The following is a 9,845-nucleotide window of genomic DNA, read 5'->3' as shown; positions in this document are numbered from 1 at the left end:
TTCTTTCCAAACCATAATTCATACGGTGTCGTTTCAACGGATTTAGATGGTGCCCTATTTAAAGTGAATGCGGTTGTCTCTAATGCATAACCCCAAAACGATAACGGCAAATCGCTAAGAGACATCATAGATCGAAACATATCCAAGAGAGTTCGATTACGACGTTCGGACACACCATTGCGCTGTGGTGTTCCCGGCGGTGTCAACTGTGAAAGTATTCCGCATTTGAAAGGAAGAGATGTCACCTAGAGGGGGTGAATAGGCGTTTAAAAACTCTTACGGATTTGTCTTGTAAGAATGCGGAATTAAACTAATGTTTATTCTACAAGCACAAACCCTAAATATGCTAGGCTCACCTAAGTGTAACAATAACAACTAGAGCTAAGCAAGATAGGCACAAGATATATGTAGCACAAGTGATAGCAAGATATATGTACTTCAAGTACGATGGCTATCACAAGGAAAGTAAGCTCGGGTATAGAAATAACCGAGGCACGCGGAGACGAGGATGTATTCCCATGTTCCCTTCCTTTGCAAGAAGGTACGTCACGTTTGGAGGAGTGGAGGTCCCACGAAGGATTCCCAACGCCATGAAGGCTCACCCTATTCTCCGAGCCACACCCACGAAGGATAATGGCCCTTTCCTTATGGTTAGCTTTTCCTCCACTCTGGAGATGGCAAGCTCCACAACCACTTCACAAGCTCCACAAAGGAGAAGCCCGGGCCTCTTCACAATCTTCCTTGAAGAGATCACCGGAGCACCAACCGCCAAGCCAACTAGGAGGTCTCCCCCAAGAGTAACAAGCTCACGGTCTCTCACTCCAACTAATCATGGTGGAGAGCTCAACACTATGCAATGATGCAAAGCAAGAACACTAGAGGTGTTCAAATCCTTCACACTCAAATCCCACCCAAGCAACAAACGCTAGGGTGATATTAGAGAGGAAGAACAATGGGGAAAGTCAACAAAAGACTCCAAGATCTAGATCCAAGGGGTTCCCCTCACTTAGAGGAGAAATGGATTGGTGGGGATTGTAGATCTAGATCTCCTCTCTCAAATCCTCAAGAATGGGCAAGAATCATGGGAGGAATCAAGAGGGGAAGCAAGCTCTTCAAATAGCAACAATGGAGGTGAAGAAGGGGAGGAACTAACTCAGCTCAAGGTGGAAGAAGGCTATTTATAGCTAAGGAGGAGAAATAACCGTTGGGGAGAAAGGTAGTGAAAATCGCACAGGAAAACGGCCCAGCCGGCGGCCTAGCCGGCCGACCGGAGCAGCAGCCGGACAGGCCGGTCAGCAGCCCGGCCGAGCCGGACCCCAAGCCGGATGGACGAGCAGGCCGGGCAGGAGGGAGATGGCCCAGCCCGGCAGAGAGGCCGGTCAACCGGGCCGCACGCCGAGCAGGCCGGCGCGCGCCGGGAGCTGGGCCGGACCAGGCCGGGAGCCTCTCAGTACATGGCCCGGTTGCCATAGGCGGTTAGGCCGGTCTCCACCGGGTCGGTCGGTGGAAGACACGGCAGGCCGGGAGCTGGGCCGGGTGGGCTGGTCTCAGGCCTGGTTTTCGCAGGACCTTTTTCCTTTTTCTATTTCTTATTTTCGTAGCAACTAATGCTCTCAAACTCCGAATCGCATGAGACTAATTTTGTTAGAAAGTTAAAAAACAAGGGCTATCCTACGGAAGGTGTAAATCATAAGAATCTGTAGGAGGGGATTTTATCATGAATATAAAAGGTAGAACCTTATATCATGAATAACCGGTAAAATCACCCAACCTTGAAAACGTCATAGAAGAATCATACGAATTCCGTTTTTGATGAACTTGGGCTTGTTGTAAAGCTAGCAATAAGCTCAAGAACCTCTCACAGAGAAACACCAAGAAGCAATAGGGATATGCAAAGTATGCAAAGGATTGAGCTCCCTAAGATGATGTGATCAAGTTACCCAACCGAAAGCCCCTCTTGATAGTGCGGCTATCTATCCTATAATCCGGTCTCCCATCGACCACCTTGAGACCGGTAAAAGGAAAACCTATCAAGGCCATACCTTTTCCTTGCGCATCCCGCTTGATCTTGATGATAACTCTTCAAGCTCCTACTCAAGCCGGAATGCCTCACTTGATCATTGTCGCTTTGTGAAGACTCACAAATGCTCCCCCATACACTGTGATGGGAAAGATCCATTGATGCACATCTTCACATGTCCATTATCACCAAATGGACGTTAAGCTTCAAGCATATGATCCTCTCGAGATGCTCAACTTGAACTTGCCCAACTCAACCTTGATGATGATCACCACTTGCCGTCATCCTCTCATGGGCTATATGAGATCTCACTTTTGATGCATGCCCATGGAAAGATACCATGTGACTTCATGTGGCACATTCTTCATGCTTCATGTGTTGAGCAAACTTTAATCTATTCTTCACTCTTTGTATTGGTCAACCTTGTATCTTCTCATGCTCTATCATACTATCTTGATCGATGATCTTGATGCCAATACACAAGGTGTATCTTTATCTTCATGGCATCCATACTTGAATCCAACACATGGAATACAAGTAGTAACTATTGAATATTCCTTCATATAAACTCAATGAAAACATTAGTCCATAGGGGTTGTCATTAATTACCAAAACCACACATAGGGGCAATATACCCTTACAATCTCCCCCATTTTGGTAATTGATGACAACCACAATAAGAGGGTTTATATAATGAATATTAGAAACAAGTGTGCAACTTATCCGAGAATAAGTTGTATACAAGAGGTTGTATTTGATATGGTCAAGTAACACAAAGCTACTATCCCATATCAAAACCAACGCTACTCACACAACTACAACTAATGCAAGGGATGTGAGTAGAACCAATATATATAGAGCAAAACTCCCCCACAATGTATGCACGTGTGATGAACATGAATTCATTGCATACACTGTCAAGATTAACCTTTGGGACAATTTCCACTATATATAAACAACCATGCAAGACATAATAAATATGGCATGCATGAGAGGCAAAACACTTAAGCACAAACCAAACTTGAGTATAAAACCATTCCCTTAAACCCTCTAAACTTCTCCCCCATTGGCATCAAGTGCCAAAATGGGAGAAATTTTAGAAATCCAATATAATGTGAGTTCCTCCCCAAAGGTGTGCACTTCTCATAATTTTGAGTGGAATCAAATGCACATATCCAATGATGAATACTTGAAGGAAGTCAAACTATATTGAGGATCAAAAGATTGCATAAAGATAACATGGTGAAGTAAGCTTCAACAAATAAAACAAGCAATCAAAGATCTAATTGGACAAACAAAGATGTCATGATAAGAGAGATATAGTGCTCTAAATAAAATAAGGAAGCTCCCCAAGGTTCATGCATAATTTATAATGTTTGCATTTGAATACAATATGCACAAGCATGTAATCCTCACTCGCTCTATATCATTTAGAACACAACCAAGATAAAGAGAATATGCTTATCTAGAACAACTTGAGTCCAACAATTACGAGATATGAGTGCATGAAGAAAAACAAATAAACCAAGCACTCATAAATCGTCTTTACCAACACCACTAAAATTAAAAGGATAAAAAGATGGTTGGCAAAGAACAAGGATATCAAGGTGATGGATTAACGCTCTCATGTATATAAGTTTCTAAAGTGGACAAAGTGATCCACAAAGAAACATGCACACACAAGAGGTTAATAAAATAAATAAGACAAGATATCCAAGATGAAGTCATAAAATATACCAAAGGATGTTTGCTTAAAAAGCATATATAGCCTATGGCTCCAATTTTTTACTTATGGTATATGAATGAGCTTCAACCAAGAAAATCTCGAAAACATCACAACTAAAAATAAGGGAAGAAAAGCTAGTTGGAACGTTTTGAGAAAGGCAACAAGTATCACAAATACGGATTTATTTTGCAATTTCATCAATATTGCACATAAGAGCTCTTTGAAGAATTGATATGCAATAAATTGCTTAGAGGGCATATTTGGGATAGGTGAATCATAAACATGATATATATATATATATATATATATATATATATATATATATATATATATATTCCTATCATATGCATCTTCTCAAATTTCTCAAATGTACAATAAGAAGTTTTCTTTAAAAAGGATTTTTCAAGAACCTTGATATTTTCGAAATAAAGAATTTCATGCCAAGATGCAACCTACAAGAGGATGGATGCTATATGAGTATGCATGAATAAGATACTTGTTACCGAGATAGCAATGGCATGATGTAGTAGATAAGAGTTCATCGATCATCCTAGCTTGACTCCAATTCTCATATGGTGACAACACCGTCCTTATAGATGAGACATGCCTCCATTGCATCTCCAATGTACCTAAAACAACATTCAAGTACATCTTGGTCCCCAAACTCATTGGGTCCAAAATGGTTAGACTAACCACAATATATAGGATACACTCCATATCAATATGTGCATATTTATAGATGAAATTTGAATTTCATGCACATCTTAGCCATTTAGGATTTTATGGAGTATACCCTATATAATGGATCAAGGAAAGCAAGCATGCTACACATATAAACAAATTACATATAAGCATGCACAAAGAATTCAAAGATCCAAGAAAAATACACTTTGGACAAAACACCAAATGAATTGAAGAAGGCATAAAGGTGTGACCAAACAAATTTGTTGTCCAAACTATATCAAAGACACAAATCACAAAAGATTTGTTCAACAAAGTTCAACAAAAGAACTAAGTAGAAATTGTTGAGCATAAAAGATGAATAAAGCCACACATGCTCAAAGATTTATCGCATTCAAGCAAATAAAATATGTAAGAAGGAATGAGATAACAAACTCCCAAAAGAGCAAGGTTCCAACAAATAAACCAAACCCTCTACACTTTTCACAATGGCACAAAGTACCGAAAGGAAAAGGTTTGTCTTCCAAAAACAAACACTTGATAAGAATCAACACATTTTATCAAAAGATTTTTCAAAGAGGAAAGGAAGACACATGGGAGCAACAAAGATTCCTTGGAAAATAGAATAAGGAAATAAGAAACAATCCAAGGTGAAGATTATCCATAAATTCAACCACATACAAGGTTATCAATTGCCAAAGACAATGAGAATATTGGAATTAACTTCCGGTGGTATATTTCAAGATCAACTTCACAAGATGCATATGGTTAAAGATATGAAATAATAACCATGCATAAAATAGAGATTCTAAATATATCCAATCATGCAAAGCAATGATTATAATAACTTGGAGCAAACGGTTTCCCACATAAGATGTATAGATTTTTTTTTGTTGAGAAAACCGTACCAAGAATCTCTTACTCAAACAAGAACCCATAAGATTAGCAATAAAGGCCTTTTTAGTGTAAGTGGAGCTTGTTTGAGCAACCATGCCACCTAGAAACAAGATAATTTAAGAGTATCAACTCTAATTGGCATAACCTCATATGTTCACATTTTCTAGGCTTGTGATATGTATAAAACATATTACTCCCCCATAATGTGATAAAACATTTCTTCTAATCAAGAGGCAATTAAAATTCGACTAGAGATGATTAATGGACATTTAGAATTTGAATTTCTCATGAGTATGGCACACCACATAGTGGCTAGATAATCTTGTAATATCAATACTAAGTGGTGGTACCCATGTACACACATTTTTAGAGAAAGAGAGATGCACAAGGCATATCACTCCCCCAAAATGGGAAGTTCCATTAATCACTCAAAGAGAACCAAATAAGATGTAATCAAGATGCATTAGAGTCAAAAAAAACACACAAATGTATGATGAGTCAAACAAACATACTTGAATACACAAGATAGGAAAGTAAGACACAACACATACAAACACATATTTGGTACAAAACCAAACATGCAAAGGGGTCAAGTAACTTGCAATAAATATGAAGAGTTGAAGTATAACTTACCGCAAAGAGGAACATTGGATATAAGATATATATGATAATCCTTATGACTTGGCTTTGTGAAATATAAAATATGAAGATCCCTTAATTCTTCATGAAGTAGCCAAGTCTCCAATGCCCTCCACATGCAACTATTGATCAAGTTTGAGCTTGTTGGTCCCCAACGAAGTTGGGTCCTAAAAGGTTAGTCACAATAGGCTTGGCAACCCAAATGGTTCTTTTCTTGAAACCACTTTGAGTTCAAACAAACTTGGCAAACACATTGCCATCCTTATCCTTCCCTAGAGAATAACCATCATCAACAATTATAGGGTTAGATAAGGTACCACTTAAACATGAAGAAGCAAGGTGCCCCTTCTCACGGCATAAGTAGCAAGTGTTCCCCTTTCTCTTCTTTATTGATTTCTTCTCTTGGGAACAATATCTTGATTCTTCTTAGGAAGTGGCCTATTTTCAACTTGAGGTCGAGCTTGAGCTTGACCTTGACCTTGTGGCCGTTTCCCTTGTTGCTTCTCACTTAAGTGCTTCTTCTTCTTCAATGGGCATGGTCTAACATGATGCCCTTCAACCTTGCACTTGAAGCAAACAATCTTAGCCGAATCCTTGACTTTGTCTTGGTCCTTGTTCTTGTTGCTCTTGCTCTTGGACTTGTTCTTGTTATTGGAGTTAAATCCAAGTCCACTCTTGTCATTGGGGGATTGTTGCACACTCAACATCTTGTCAAGTGCGGATTTCCCTTCATGACGCTTTTCTAAGTCTTTCTTCAAAGAAAGGACCTGGGCCTTGATCTCTTCGATTTCCTCTACATGGTTAGTAGAAATACAAGTACTAGAGGAAGTAGAAGCTTCATTGTTAGAGAAACAAGGCAAAGCAAGTAATCCAGCACAAGGTATATCACTAGTTTGACTAGATGGATTACTAGGAGTAGCACATGGCAATATAGCATTTTGAGTTGAGGTTGTGCTAATGTCCAAATGAGGCTCACAAGATATTACTTTAGTGATACTTGCCTCATGAGCTAACTTTAGCCCATCATAGGAGATTAGAAGATCATTATGAGAGCCCGACAGCTTTTTATGACTTTCTTCCAATTCCCTATAATTGCTAGTTAGCAACTCAAGTTGAGCCCTTACCTCAACATTCTCCTCTAAGATAGATGCTTCACAAGAAGTAGAGTTAGTAGCACAAGCATCATCAATAGATTTTTTATTTCTCATAGGATTCAATTTTTTGTGTGAGCATAAAATTAGTATGCTTCTCATCTTTTAGCTCTTGCTTGAGGAGATTGAATCTCATTCTCCCATTTTCAACATGGGACTCCAACTCCACTATGGTTTCCTTGTATTTATTCATGGTTTCCATAGAGTGTTCGAGACTAGCACGAGCTTCTTTATTACCACGAAGAGAAGCATATACAAGCCCCATCTCATGCACCAAAGCATTATATTCTTCATCATTATCAACATCATCATCACTCTTCTCATTAGAGGATGTGTTAGGAGTCAAAGTAGGAGATACCTTTGATCCATTTGCCATAAGGCACATGTCCATACCGGAGGATGAAGATGAGGATATTCTTGAATCCCCATTTGAAATCGTGTCTTGATCCATAGAGTGTTCGGCTTCCTCTACATTGTTAGTCAACAAACAACTAGAGGAAATAGAAGCATTTTGATTATGGAAGCAAGACAAGGCAAGCATATCATCATGAGATCTATGTAAGCAATTTACACATGATATGCAAGGACTATCAACACAAGCATGTAGATTATTTTTAGTGCTATATGTGTTCAAGTCCAAAGAGGAAGCATTGCAATGGGATAGAGATGAAGGATTATTACTATTGAGCACAATATCAACATTGCACTTTTCCTCACCACTCACCATATCATTACCTTATGTCTTGCAACACGTTGGTGAAGTGAAAGAAGATGATAAATCATCACGGCCGGAGGTGGAAGCAACTTGGAGCTCTTCATGATGTGAAGGGGAAGAGAGATCCTTGGAGACACCACCAACCATATGAGAAATGGATCCACCAAACATTTCCTTAAGCTTGATCCACATCTCATGAGATGACTTTCGCTTTATATATATCAAGAACCTACGAAAATCTGGTCTCAAGGAGAATAAAAGCTCATTAGATACTTGAGCTTTAAGATGTAAGCTTTTCTCATCCTCTAAAGATAGATTTTGAGGATCCATCGGAGGAGAAAAGCCTACATCTAGAAATCGCTCTATATTTGGACACAAGGTCCGAAGATTACAAAGCAAGCGATTTCTCCACAAAAGATAATTTGTGCCATCAAAGATAATTGTGTCATTGTGCACTATATTACTAGCCGACATCTTTACTCTCAAGGCGGTGAATCCTAAAACAAGGAGAGGCCTTGCTCTGATACCAATTGAAAGGATGAGATGTCGCCAAGAGGGGGGTGAATAGGCGTTTAAAAACTCTTACGGATTTGTCTTGTAAGAATGCGGAATTAAACTAATGTTTATTCTACAAGCACAAACCATAAATATGCTAGTCTCACCTAAGTGTAACAATAACAACTAGAGCTAAGCAAGATAGTCACAAGATATATGTAGCACAAGTGATAGCAAGATATATGTACTTCAAGCACGATGGCTATCACAAGGAAAGTAAGCTCGGGTATAGAAATAACCGAGGCACGCGAAGACGAGGATGTATTCCCGTGTTCCCTTGCTTTGCAAGAAGGTACGTCACGTTTGGAGGAGTGGAGGTCCCACGAAGGATTCCCCAACGCCACGAAGGCTCACCCTATTGTCCGAGCCACACCCACGAAGGATAATGGCCCTTTCCTTATGGTTAGCTTTTCCTCCACTCCGGAGATGGCAAGCTCCACAACCACTTCTCAAGCTCCACGAAGGAGAAGCCCGGGCCTCTTCACAATCTTCCTTGAAGAGATCACCGGAGCACCAACCGCCAAGCCAACTAGGAGGTCTCCCCCCAAGAGTAACAAGCTCACGGTCTCTCACTCGAACTAATCGTGGTGGAGAGCTCAACACTATGCAATGATGCAAAGCAAGAACACTAGAGGTGTTCAAATCCTTCACACTCAAATCCCACCCAAGAAACAAACGCTAGGGTGAGATTAGAGAGGAAGAACAATGGGGAAAGTCAACAAAAGACTCCAAGAGCTAGATCCAAGGGGTTCCCCTCACTTAGAGGAGAAATGGATTGGTGGGGATTGTAGATCTAGATCTCCTCTCTCAAATCCTCAAGAATGGGAATCATGGGAGGAATCAAGAGGGAAGCAAGCTCTTCAAATAGCAACAATGGAGGTGAAGAAGGGGAGGAACTAACTCAGCTCAAGGTGGAAGAAGGCTATTTATAGCTAAGGAGGAGAAATAACCGTTGGGGAGAAAGGTAGTGAAAATCGCACAGGAAAACGGCCCAGCCGACGGCCCAGCTGGCCGAGCGGAGCAGCAGCCGGACAGGCCGGTCAGCAGCCCGGCCGAGCCGGACCCCAGGCCGGATGGGCGAGCAGGCCGGGCAGGAGGGAGATGGCCCAGCCCGGCAGAGAGGCCGGTCAACCGGGCCGCACGCCGAGCAGGCCGGCGCGCGCCGGGAGCTAGGCCGGACCAGGCCGGGAGCCTCTCAGTACATGGCCTGGTTGCCATAGGCGGTTAGGCCGGTCTCCACCGGGCCGGTCGGTGGAAGACGCGGCAGGCCGGGAGCTGGGCCGGGTGGGCTGGTCTCAGGCCTGGTTTTCGCAGGACCTTTTTCCTTTTTCTATTTCTTATTTTCGTAGTAACTAATGCTCTCAAACTCCGAATCACATGAGACTAATTTTGTTAGAAAGATAAAAAACAAGGGCTATCCTACGGAAGGTGTAAATCATAAGAATCTGTAGGAGGGGATTT

Source organism: Lolium rigidum, chromosome 6 (genome assembly GCF_022539505.1).
Source record: "Lolium rigidum isolate FL_2022 chromosome 6, APGP_CSIRO_Lrig_0.1, whole genome shotgun sequence".
NCBI classification, from domain to species: Eukaryota; Viridiplantae; Streptophyta; class Magnoliopsida; order Poales; family Poaceae; genus Lolium; species Lolium rigidum.
The sequence above is the reverse complement of the archived record's forward strand: the minus strand, read 5'-3'. Positions refer to the sequence as shown.